Source organism: Phyllobates terribilis, unplaced genomic scaffold (assembly GCF_046119375.1).
Source record: "Phyllobates terribilis strain yellow unplaced genomic scaffold, ASM4611937v1 Scaffold_1__5_contigs__length_1240528914, whole genome shotgun sequence".
Lineage (NCBI taxonomy): Eukaryota > Metazoa > Chordata > Amphibia > Anura > Dendrobatidae > Phyllobates > Phyllobates terribilis.
The window spans coordinates 230,662,139-230,676,553 of NW_027362761.1; the positions used below are offsets into that span (position 1 = coordinate 230,662,139).

The 14,415-nt window shown below is 36.5% G+C and overlaps 1 long non-coding RNA gene across 1 annotated transcript in view; it reads left to right on the top strand.

The window, feature by feature from the left end:
* The first annotated feature begins 54 nt into the window (after positions 1 to 54).
* Positions 55 to 14,415, top strand: part of LOC141254513 (uncharacterized) — a 55,187-nt gene continuing 40,826 nt past the window's right edge. Inside the window, exon 1 of the long non-coding RNA XR_012315565.1 lies at positions 55 to 214. This is a non-coding gene — a long non-coding RNA (uncharacterized lncRNA). The remainder of the gene's footprint in view (positions 215 to 14,415) is intronic.

The window sequence follows — 14,415 nt, forward strand, 5'->3', positions numbered from 1 at the left end:
CCCGGCGTTCTAGAGAGACGGCCAATAGGAGAGCGCTGCTGGAGACAGGGGCGGAGCGCGGAGAAGCATTCAGAACTCTGCTTGCGAACACCGTGTAATACTGTAGAACGTGGAAGCCCTTGTCCAGAGTATTGCATAACAGCGCCGGGGGAGCGGAGGGGGCATTTACGTAACTGCCGACTGTGGCGGCGGCACATTAACCCGCTCCGTCCAGGTGAATGACGAGCCAGGGCTTTGTTTACTAGGGTTAGAGACATGAATGGGAATACAGCGGGTACAGCGCAGCGCCGTAGTGTGTGAGGGGACTTGCTGGGAGCCGCGGCCGCCGTGTGTACTACGTCCTGCCGGTGACGCGCTGCAGTGTGACCAACGCTCCGTACTGATCCGGGAAGCCGCATGTCTGACACTACCGCCACATACACAGCTACTGTTATATATACCGACTACTGCTATATACTGTCTATATACAGAACTACTGCTATATACTGTCTATATACAGAGTTACTGCTATATACTGTCTATATACAGAACTACTGCTATATACTGTCTATATACAGAGCTACTGCTATATACAGAACTACTGCTATATACTGACTGTATACAGAACTACTGCTATATACTGTCTATATACACAGCTACTGTTATATATACACCGACTACTGCTATATACTGTCTATATACAGAACTACTGCTATATACTGTCTATATACAGAACTACTGCTATATACTGTCTATATACAGAACTACTGCTATATACTGTCTGTATACAGAACTACTGCTATATACTGTCTATATACACAGCTACTGTTATATATACCGACTACTGCTATATACTGTCTATACACAGAACTACTGCTATATACTGTCTATATACAGAACTACTGCTATATACTGTCTATATACAGAACTACTGCTATATACTGTCTATATACAGAACTACTGCTATATACTGTCTATATACAGAACTACTGCTATATACTGTCTATGTACAGAACTACTGCTATATACTGTCTATATACAGAACTACTGCTATATACTGTCTATATACAGAACTACTGCTGTATACTGTCTATATAAAGAGCTACTGCTATATACTGCCTATATACAGAACTACTGCTATATACTGTCTATACACAGAACTACTGCTATATACTGTCTATATACAGAACTACTGCTATATACTGTCTATATACAGAACTACTGCTATATACTGTCTATATACAGAACTACTGCTATATACTGTCTATATACAGAACTACTGCTATATACTGTCTGTATACAGAACTACTGCTATATACTGTCTATATACACAGCTACTGTTATATATACCGACTACTGCTATATACTGTCTATATACAGAACTACTGCTATATACTGTCTATATACAGAACTACTGCTATATACTGTCTATATACAGAACTACTGCTATATACTGTCTATATACAGAACTACTGCTATATACTGTCTATATACAGAGCTACTGCTATATACTGTCTATATACAGAACTACTGCTATATACTGTCTATATACAGAGCTACTGCTATATACTGTCTATATACAGAGCTACTGCTATATACTGTCTATATACAGAACTACTGCTATATACTGTCTATATACAGAACTACTGCTATATACTGTCTATATACAGAACTACTGCTATATACTGTCTATATACAGAACTACTGCTATATACTGTCTATATACAGAACTACTGCTATATACTGTCTATATACAAAGCTACTGCTATATACTGTCTATATACAGAACTACTGATATATACTGTCTATATACAGAACTACTGCTATATACTGTCTATATACAGAACTACTGCTATATACTGTCTATATACAGAGCTACTGCTATATACTGTCTATATACAGAACTACTGATATATACTGTCTATATACAGAACTACTGCTGTATACTGTCTATATAAAGAGCTACTGCTATATACTGCCTATATACAGAACTACTGCTATATACTGCCTATATACAGAACTACTGCTGTATACTGTCTATATACAGAGCTACTGCTGTATACTGTCTATATACAGAGCTACTGCTATATACTGTCTATATACAGAACTACTGCTATATACTGTCTATATACAGAACTACTGCTTTATACTGTCTATATACAGAACTACTGCTATATACTGTCTATATACAGAACTACTGATATATACTGTCTATACACAGAACTACTGCTATATATACTGTCTATATACAGAACTGCTGCTATATACTGTCTATATACAGAACTACTGCTATATACTGTCTATATACAGAACTGCTGCTATATACTGTCTATACACAGAACTACTGCTATATACTGTCTATATACAGAACTACTGCTATATACTGTCTATATACAGAACTACTGCTATATACTGTCTATATACAGAACTACTGCTATATACTGTCTATATACAGAACTACTGCTATATACTGTCTATATACAGAACTACTGATATATACTGTCTATACACAGAACTACTGCTATATATACTGACTACTGCTATATACTGTCTATATACAGAACTGCTGCTATATACTGTCTATATACAGAACTGCTGCTATATACTGTCTATATACAGAACTACTGCTATATACTGTCTATATACAGAACTACTGATATATACTGTCTATACACAGAACTACTGCTATATACAGAACTACTGCTATATACTGTCTATATACAGAACTACTGCTGTATACTGTCTATATACAGAACTGCTGCTATACACTGTCTATATACAGAGCTACTGCTATATACTGTCTATATACAGAACTACTGCTATATACTGTCTATACACAGAGCTACTGCTATATACTGTCTATACACAGAACTACTGCTATATACTGTCTATACACAGAACTACTGCTATATACTGTCTATATACAGAACTACTGCTATATACTGCCTATATACAGAACTACTGCTATATACTGTCTATATACAGAGATACTGCTATATACTGTCTATATACAGAGCTACTGCTATATACTGTCTATATACAGAACTACTGCTATATACTGTCTATACACAGAGCTACTGCTATATACTGTCTATATACAGAACTACTGCTATATACTGTCTATATACAGAACTACTGCTATATACAGAACTACTGCTATATACTGTCTATATACAGAGCTACTGCTATATACTGTCTATATACAGAACTACTGCTATATATACTGATTACTGCTATATACTGTCTATATACATAACTACTCCTATATACTGTCTATATACAGAGCTACTGCTATATACTGTCTATATACAGAACTACTGCTATATACTGTCTATATACAGAACTACTGCTATATACTGTCTATATACAGAACTACTGCTATATACTGTCTATATACAGAACTACTGCTATATACTGTCTATATACAGAACTACTGCTATATACTGTCTATATACAGAACTACTGCTATATACTGTCTATATACAGAACTACTGATATATACTGTCTATACACAGAACTGCTATATATACTGACTACTGCTATATACTGTCTATATACAGAACTGCTGCTATATACTGTCTATACACAGAACTACTGCTATATACTGTCTATATACAGAACTACTGCTATATACTGTCTATATACAGAACTACTGCTGTATACTGTCTATATACAGAACTGCTGCTATATACTGTCTATATACAGAGCTACTGCTATATACTGTCTATATACAGAACTACTGCTATATACTGTCTATACACAGAGCTACTGCTATATACTGTCTATACACAGAACTACTGCTATATACTGTCTATATACAGAACTACTGCTATATACTGTCTATACACAGAACTACTGCTATATACTGTCTATATACAGAACTACTGCTATATACTGTCTATACACAGAACTGCTGCTATATACTGTCTATACACAGAACTGCTGCTATATACTGTCTATACACAGAACTACTGCTATATACTGCCTATATACAGAACTACTGCTATATACTGCCTATACACAGAACTACTGCTATATACTGCCTATACACAGAACTACTGCTATATACTGTCTATATACAGAGATACTGCTATATACTGTCTATATACAGAACTGCTGCTATATACTGTCTATATACAGAACTACTGCTATATACTGTCTATACACAGAACTACTGCTATATACTGTCTATATACAGAACTGCTGCTATATACTGTCTATATACAGAACTGCTGCTATATACTGTCTATATACAGAACTACTGCTATATACTGTCTATATACAGAACTACTGCTATATACTGTCTATATACAGAACTGCTGCTATATACTGTCTATATACAGAACTACTGCTATATACTGTCTATACACAGAACTACTGCTATATACTGTCTATATACAGAACTGCTGCTATATACTGTCTATATACAGAACTGCTGCTATATTCTGTCTATATACAGAGCTACTGCTATATACTGTCTATATACAGAACTACTGCTATATATACTGATTACTGCTATATACTGTCTATATACAGAACTACTGCTATATACTGTCTATATACAGAACTACTGCTATATACTGTCTATATACAGAACTACTGCTATATACTGTCTATACACAGAACTACTGCTATATACTGTCTATATACAGAACTGCTGCTATATACTGTCTATACACAGAACTACTGCTATATACTGTCTATACACAGAACTGCTGCTATATACTGTCTATACACAGAACTACTGCTATATACAGAACTACTGCTATATACTGACTATACAGAACTACTGCTATATACTGTCTATATACAGAACTACTGCTATATACTGTCTATATACAGAACTACTGCTATATACTGTCTATGTACAGAACTACTGCTATATACTGTCTGTATACAGAACTACTGCTATATACTGTCTGTATACAGAACTACTGCTATATACTGTCTATATACACAGCTACTGTTATATATACCGACTACTGCTATATACTGTCTATACACAGAACTACTGCTATATACTGTCTATATACAGAACTACTGCTATATACTGTCTATATACAGAACTACTGCTATATACTGTCTGTATACAGAACTACTGCTATATACTGTCTATATACACAGCTAGTGTTATATATACCGACTACTGCTATATACTGTCTATATACAGAACTACTGCTATATACTGTCTATGTACAGAACTACTGCTATATACTGTCTATGTACAGAACTACTGCTATATACTGTCTATGTACAGAACTACTGCTATATACTGTCTATACACAGAACTACTGCTATATACTGTCTATATACAGAACTACTGCTATATACTGTCTATATACAGAACTACTGCTATATACTGTCTATATACAGAACTACTGCTATATACTGTCTATATACACAGCTACTGTTATATATACCGACTACTGCTATATACTGTCTATATACAGAACTACTGCTATATACTGTCTATATACAGAACTACTGCTATATACAGAACTACTGCTATATACTGTCTATATACAGAACTACTGCTATATACTGTCTATACACAGAACTACTGCTATATACTGTCTATATACAGAACTACTGCTATATACTGTCTATATACAGAACTACTGCTATATACTGTCTATATACAGAACTACTGCTATATTCTGTCTGTATACAGAACTACTGCTATATACTGTCTATATACACAGCTACTGTTATATATACCGACTACTGCTATATACTGTCTATATACAGAACTACTGCTATATACTGTCTATATACAGAACTACTGCTATATACTGTCTATATACAGAACTACTGCTATATACTGTCTATATACAGAACTACTGCTATATACTGTCTATATACAGAGCTACTGCTATATACTGTCTATATACAGAACTACTGCTATATACTGTCTATATACAGAACTACTGCTATATACTGTCTATATACAGAGCTACTGCTATATACTGTCTATATACAGAGCTACTGCTATATACTGTCTATATACAGAACTGCTATATACTGTCTATATACAGAACTACTGCTATATACTGTCTATATACAGAACTACTGCTATATACAGAACTACTGCTATATACTGTCTATATACAGAACTACTGCTATATACTGTCTATATACAGAACTACTGCTATATACTGTCTATATACAGAGCTACTGCTATATACTGTCTATATACAGAACTACTGCTATATACTGTCTATATACAAAGCTACTGCTATATACTGTCTATATACAGAACTACTGATATATACTGTCTATATACAGAACTACTGCTGTATACTGTCTATATAAAGAGCTACTGCTATATACTGTCTATATACAGAACTACTGCTATATACTGTCTATATACAGAACTACTGCTGTATACTGTCTATATACAGAACTACTGCTATATACTGTCTATATACAGAACTGCTGCTATATACTGTCTATATACAGAGCTACTGCTATATACTGTCTATATACAGAACTACTGCTATATACTGTCTATACACAGAACTACTGCTATATACTGTCTATACACAGAACTACTGCTATATACTGTCTATACACAGAACTACTGCTATATACTGTCTATACACAGAACTACTGCTATATATACTGTCTATATACAGAACTGCTGCTATATATACTGTCTATATACAGAACTACTGCTATATACTGTCTATATACAGAACTACTGCTATATACTGTCTATATACAGAACTACTGCTATATACTGTCTATATACAGAACTACTGCTATATATTGTCTATATACAGAACTACTGCTGTATACTGTCTATATACAGAACTGCTGCTATATACTGTCTATATACAGAACTACTGCTATATACTGTCTATATACAGAGCTACTGCTATATACTGTCTATATACAGAACTACTGATATATACTGTCTATACACAGAACTACTGCTATATATACTGTCTATATACAGAACTGCTGCTATATACTGTCTATATACAGAGCTACTGCTATATACTGTCTATATACAGACCTACTGCTATATACTGTCTATATACAGAACTACTGCTGTATACTGTCTATATACAGAGCTACTGCTATATACTGTCTATATACAGAACTACTGCTATATACTGTCTATATACAGAACTGCTGCTATATACTGTCTATATACAGAGCTACTGCTATATACTGTCTATATACAAAGCTACTGCTATATACTGTCTATATACAGAACTACTGATATATACTGTCTATATACAGAACTACTGCTGTATACTGTCTATATAAAGAGCTACTGCTATATACTGCCTATATACAGAACTACTGCTATATACTGCCTATATACAGAACTACTGCTGTATACTGTCTATATACAGAGCTACTGCTGTATACTGTCTATATACAGAGCTACTGCTGTATACTGTCTATATACAGAACTACTGCTATATACTGTCTATATACAGAACTACTGCTTTATACTGTCTATATACAGAGCTACTGCTATATACTGTCTATATACAGAACTACTGATATATACTGTCTATACACAGAACTACTGCTATATATACTGTCTATATACAGAACTGCTGCTATATACTGTCTATATACAGAACTACTGCTATATACTGTCTATATACAGAACTGCTGCTATATACTGTCTATACACAGAACTACTGCTATATACTGTCTATATACAGAACTACTGCTATATACTGTCTATATACAGAACTACTGCTATATACTGTCTATATACAGAACTACTGCTATATACTGTCTATATACAGAACTACTGCTATATACTGTCTATATACAGAACTACTGATATATACTGTCTATACACAGAACTACTGCTATATATACTGACTACTGCTATATACTGTCTATATACAGAACTGCTGCTATATACTGTCTATATACAGAACTGCTGCTATATACTGTCTATACACAGAACTACTGCTATATACAGAACTACTGCTATATACTGTCTATATACAGAACTACTGCTGTATACTGTCTATATACAGAACTGCTGCTATACACTGTCTATATACAGAGCTACTGCTATATACTGTCTATATACAGAACTACTGCTATATACTGTCTATACACAGAGCTACTGCTATATACTGTCTATACACAGAGCTACTGCTATATACTGTCTATACACAGAACTACTGCTATATACTGTCTATATACAGAACTACTGCTATATACTGTCTATATACAGAACTACTGCTATATACTGCCTATATACAGAACTACTGCTATATACTGTCTATATACAGAGCTACTGCTATATACTGTCTATATACAGAGCTACTGCTATATACTGTCTATATACAGAACTACTGCTATATACTGTCTATACACAGAGCTACTGCTATATACTGTCTATATACAGAACTACTGCTATATACTGTCTATATACAGAACTACTGCTATATACTGCCTATATACAGAACTACTGCTATATACTGTCTATATACAGAGCTACTGCTATATACTGTCTATATACAGAACTACTGCTATATATACTGATTACTGCTATATACTGTCTATATACATAACTACTCCTATATACTGTCTATATACAGAGCTACTGCTATATACTGTCTATATACAGAACTACTGCTATATACTGTCTATATACAGAACTACTGCTATATACTGTCTATACACAGAACTACTGCTATATACTGTCTATATACAGAACTACTGCTATATACTGTCTATATACAGAACTACTGCTGTATACTGTCTATATACAGAACTGCTGCTATATACTGTCTATATACAGAGCTACTGCTATATACTGTCTATATACAGAACTACTGCTATATACTGTCTATACACAGAGCTACTGCTATATACTGTCTATACACAGAACTACTGCTATATACTGTCTATATACAGAACTACTGCTATATACTGTCTATACACAGAACTACTGCTATATACTGTCTATATACAGAACTACTGCTATATACTGTCTATACACAGAACTGCTGCTATATACTGTCTATACACAGAACTACTGCTATATACTGCCTATATACAGAACTACTGCTATATACTGCCTATACACAGAACTACTGCTATATACTGCCTATACACAGAACTACTGCTATATACTGTCTATATACAGAGATACTGCTATATACTGTCTATATACAGAACTGCTGCTATATACTGTCTATATACAGAACTACTGCTATATACTGTCTATACACAGAACTACTGCTATATACTGTCTATATACAGAACTGCTGCTATATACTGTCTATATACAGAACTGCTGCTATATACTGTCTATATACAGAACTACTGCTATATACTGTCTATATACAGAGATACTGCTATATACTGTCTATATACAGAACTGCTGCTATATACTGTCTATATACAGAACTACTGCTATATACTGTCTATACACAGAACTACTGCTATATACTGTCTATATACAGAACTGCTGCTATATACTGTCTATATACAGAACTGCTGCTATATTCTGTCTATATACAGAGCTACTGCTATATACTGTCTATATACAGAACTACTGCTATATATACTGATTACTGCTATATACTGTCTATATACAGAACTACTGCTATATACTGTCTATATACAGAACTACTGCTATATACTGTCTATACACAGAACTACTGCTATATACTGTCTATATACAGAACTGCTGCTATATACTGTCTATACACAGAACTACTGCTATATACTGTCTATACACAGAACTGCTGCTATATACTGTCTATACACAGAACTACTGCTATATACTGTCTATACACAGAACTACTGCTATATACTGTCTATATACAGAACTGCTGCTATATGTAGCGGGTCTGGGAGGCGGAACCTCTGAGCTACTATACAAGGGGGCGGTCCTTGTAAGGGAGCGGGTGGCGACCAGGGAAGACGGGCTGGAAGTCTCAGCAGGTGAACGGGACAGTCTCTGAGTGAACGGGCTGGAGGTCACGGCAAGTGACCAGGGCAGTCTCTAGGTATAGGGTTGGTACGACCTGTGGCGGCTGAAGATAGACGTGAGCTCCCAGGTGAGCAGGCGAGAGTCTCTGGATGAACGGGTGGTCACAGCATGTGACGGCGGAGCCTCCAGGAAGACCAGCGGACAGGCGACAGATGAGCGCTCCCAGGTGAGCGGGCAGAAGTCTCTGGACAGGCGGGTGGTCACAGCACGTGACGGCAGAGCCTTCGGGTAGGCAAGCAGACTGGTAGCAGATGAGCGCTCCCAGGTGAGCGGGCAGGAGTCACTGGACAGGCAGGTGGTCACAGCACGTGACGGCGGAGCCTCCAGGTAGGCTAGCAGGCAGGTAGCAGATGTGCGCTCCCAAGTGAGCGGGCAAGCTGGTCCATAGACAGACTGACAGGAGTTGGAAGGCAGACCGTCGGACCACAGGCAAGCAGGCAGGTAGCTGATGTGCGCTCCCAGGTGAGCGGGCAGGCTGGTCCTTAGACAGACTGACAGGATTAGTAAGGCAGATCGTCGGACCTCAGACTAGCAGGCAGGTAGCAAGTAATCAGGCAGGAATCTGGCAGGTAACTGGCAACGGGACCTGAGGGCTGAAGCACAGGTGAGACACAGGTGCAAACAACATTGCTCGGGCACCTCCATTTTGGAGGAGGTGCCTTATATATGGTAAAGTCCTCCGGCCATTGGCCGGGGACTCCTTAGGACGGCGCGCGCGGCCCCTTTAAGAGGGAGGGAGAGCGCGCACGCCCTAAGCACAGTGGCCGGGAAGGAGCGCGCGCTGCCAGCAGAGCGGGAGAGGGACGCCGGGCACGGAGCAGAGCGGTGAGGGGAACAGCGTCCCTGCCTAGCAGAGGGCAGGGACGCCGGCACTACACTATATACTGTCTATACACAGAACTGCTGCTATATACTGTCTATATACAGAACTACTGCACTATACTGGCTATATAAAGAACTACTGCTATATACTGTCTATATACAGAAATACTGCTATATACTGTATATACACAGAACTACTGCTATATACTGTCTATATACAGAGCTACTGCTATATACTGTCTATATACAGAGCTACTGCTATATACTGTCTATACACAGAACTACTGCTATATACTGTCTATACACAGAACTACTGCTATATACTGTTTATATACAGAACTACTGCTATATACTGTCTATACACAGAACTACTGCAATATACTGGCTATATACAGAACTGCTATATACTGTCTATATACAGAACTACTGCAATATACTGGCTATATACAGAACTACTGCTATATACTGTCTATATACAGAAATACTGCTATATACTGTCTATACACAGAACTACTGATATATACTGTCTATATACAGAGCTACTGCTATATACTGTCTATACACAGAACTACTGCTATATACTGTCTATATACAGAACTGCTGCTATATACTGTCTACAGTCATATGAAAAAGTTTGGGCACCCCTATTAATCTTAAGCTTAATGTTTTATAAAAATTGGTGTTTTTGCAACAGCTATTTCAGTTTGATATATGTAATAACTGTTGGACACAGTAATGTTTCTGCCTTGAAATGAGGTTTATTGTACTAACAGAAAATGTGCAATCTGCATTCAAACAAAATTTGACAGGTGCATAAGTATGGGCACCCTTATCATTTTCTTGTTTTAAATACTCCTACCTACATTTTACTGACTTACTAAAGCACTTTTTTTGGTTTTGTAACCTCATTGAGATTTGAACTTCATAGCCAGGTGTATGCAATCATGAGAAAAGCTACTTAAAGTGGCCACTTGCAAGTTGTTCTCCTGTTTGAATCTCCTCTGAAGAGTGGCATCATGGGCTCCTCAAAACAACTGTCAAATGATCTGAAAACAAAGATTATTCAACATAGTTGTTCAGGGAAAGGATACAAAAAGCTGTCTCAGAGATTTAACCTATCAGTTTCCACTGTGAGGAACATAGTAAGGAAATGGAAGAACACAGGGACAGTTCTTGTTAAGGCCAGAAGTGGCAGGCCAAGAAAAACATCAGAAAGGCAGAGAAGAAGAATGGTGAGATCAGTCAAGGACAATCCTCAGACCACCTCCAGAGAGGTGCAGCATCAACTTGCTGCAGATGGTGTCACTGTGCATCGGTCAACTATACAACGCACTTTGCACAAGGAGAAGCTGTATGGGAGAGTGATGCGAAAGAAGCCGTTTCTGCAAGCACACCACAAACAGAGTCGGCTGAGGTATGCAAAAGCACATTTGGAGAAGCCAATTTCTTTTTGGAAGAAGGTCCTGTGGACTGATGAAACCAAGACTGAGTTGTTTGGTCATACAAAAAGGCGTTATGCATGGCGGCAAAAAACACAGCATTCCAAGAAAAACACTTGCTACCCACAGTAAAATTTGGTGGAGGTTCCATCTTGCTTTGGGGCTGTGTGGCCAATGCCGGCACTGGGAATCTTGTTAAAGTTGAGGGACGCATGGATTCCACTCAGTATCAGCAGATTCTTGACAATAATGTTCAAGAATCAGTGATAAAGTTGAAGTTACGCAGGGGATGGATCTTTCAGCAAGACAATGATCCAAAACACCGCTCCAAATCTACTCAGGCATTCATGCAGAGGAACAATTACAATGTTCTGGAATGGCCATCCCAGTCCCCAGACCTGAATATCATTGAACATCTGTGGGATCATTTGAAGAGGGCTGTCCATGCTCGGCGACCATCAAATTTAACTGAACTGGAATTGTTTTGTAAAGAGGAATGGTCAAAAATACGTTCATCCAGGATCCAGGAAATCATTAAAAGCTACAGGAAGCGACTAGAGGCTGTTATTTTTGCAAAAGGAGGATCTACTAAATATTAATGTCACTTTTCTTGTGAGTTGCCCATACTTATGCACCTGTCAAATTTTGTTTGAATGCACATTGCACATTTTCTGTTAGTACAATAAACCTCATTTCCAGGCAGAAACATTACTGTGTCCAACAGTTATTACATATATCAAACTGAAATAGCTGTTGCAAAAACACCAATTTTTATAAAACATTAAGCTTAAGATTAATTGGGGTGCCCAAACTTTTTCATATGACTGTATATACAGAACTACTGCTATATACTGTCTATATACAGAACTACTGCTATATACTGTCTATATACAGAGCTACTGCTATATACTGTCTATATACAGAACTACTGCTATATACTGTCTATATACAGAACTACTGCTATATACTGTCTATATACAGAACTACTGCTATATACTGTCTGTATACAGAACTACTGCTATATACTGTCTATATACACAGCTACTGTTATATATACCGACTACTGCTATATACTGTCTATATACAGAACTACTGCTATATACTGTCTATATACAGAACTACTGCTATATACTGTCTATGTACAGAACTACTGCTATATACTGTCTATACACAGAACTACTGCTATATACTGTCTATATACAGAGCTACTGCTATATACTGTCTATACACAGAACTACTGCTATATACTGTCTATATACAGAGCTACTGTTATATACTGTCTATATACAGAGCTACTGCTATATACTGTCTATATACAGAGCTACTGCTATATACTGTCTATATACAGAACTACTGCTATATACTGTCTATATACAGAACTACTGCTATATACTGTCTATATACAGAACTACTGCTATATACTGTCTATATACAGAACTACTGCTATATACTGTCTATATACAGAGCTACTGCTGTATACTGTCTATATACAGAACTACTGCTATATACTGTCTATATACAGAACTACTGCTATATACTGTCTATATACAGAACTACTGCTATATACTGTCTATATACAGAACTACTGCTATATACTGTCTATATACAGAACTACTGCTATATACTGTCTATATACAGAACTACTGCTATATACTGTCTATATACAGAACTACTGCTGTATACTGTCTATATACAGAGCTACTGCTATATACTGTCTATATACAGAACTACTGCTATATACTGTCTATATACAAAGCTACTGCTATATACTGTCTATATACAGAACTACTGATATATACTGTCTATATACAGAACTACTGCTGTATACTGTCTATATACAGAGCTACTGCTATATACTTTCTATATACAGAACTGCTGCTATATACTGTCTATATACAGAGCTACTGCTATATACTTTCTATATACAGAACTGCTGCTATATACTGTCTATATACAGATCTGCTGCTATATACTGTCTATATACAGAACTACTGCTATATACTGTCTATATACAGAACTACTGCTATATACTGTCTATATACAGAACTACTGCTATATACTGTCTATATACAGAACTACTGCTGTATACTGTCTATATACAGAGCTACTGCTATATACTGTCTATATACAGAACTACTGCTATATACTGTCTATATACAAAGCTACTGCTATATACTGTCTATATACAGA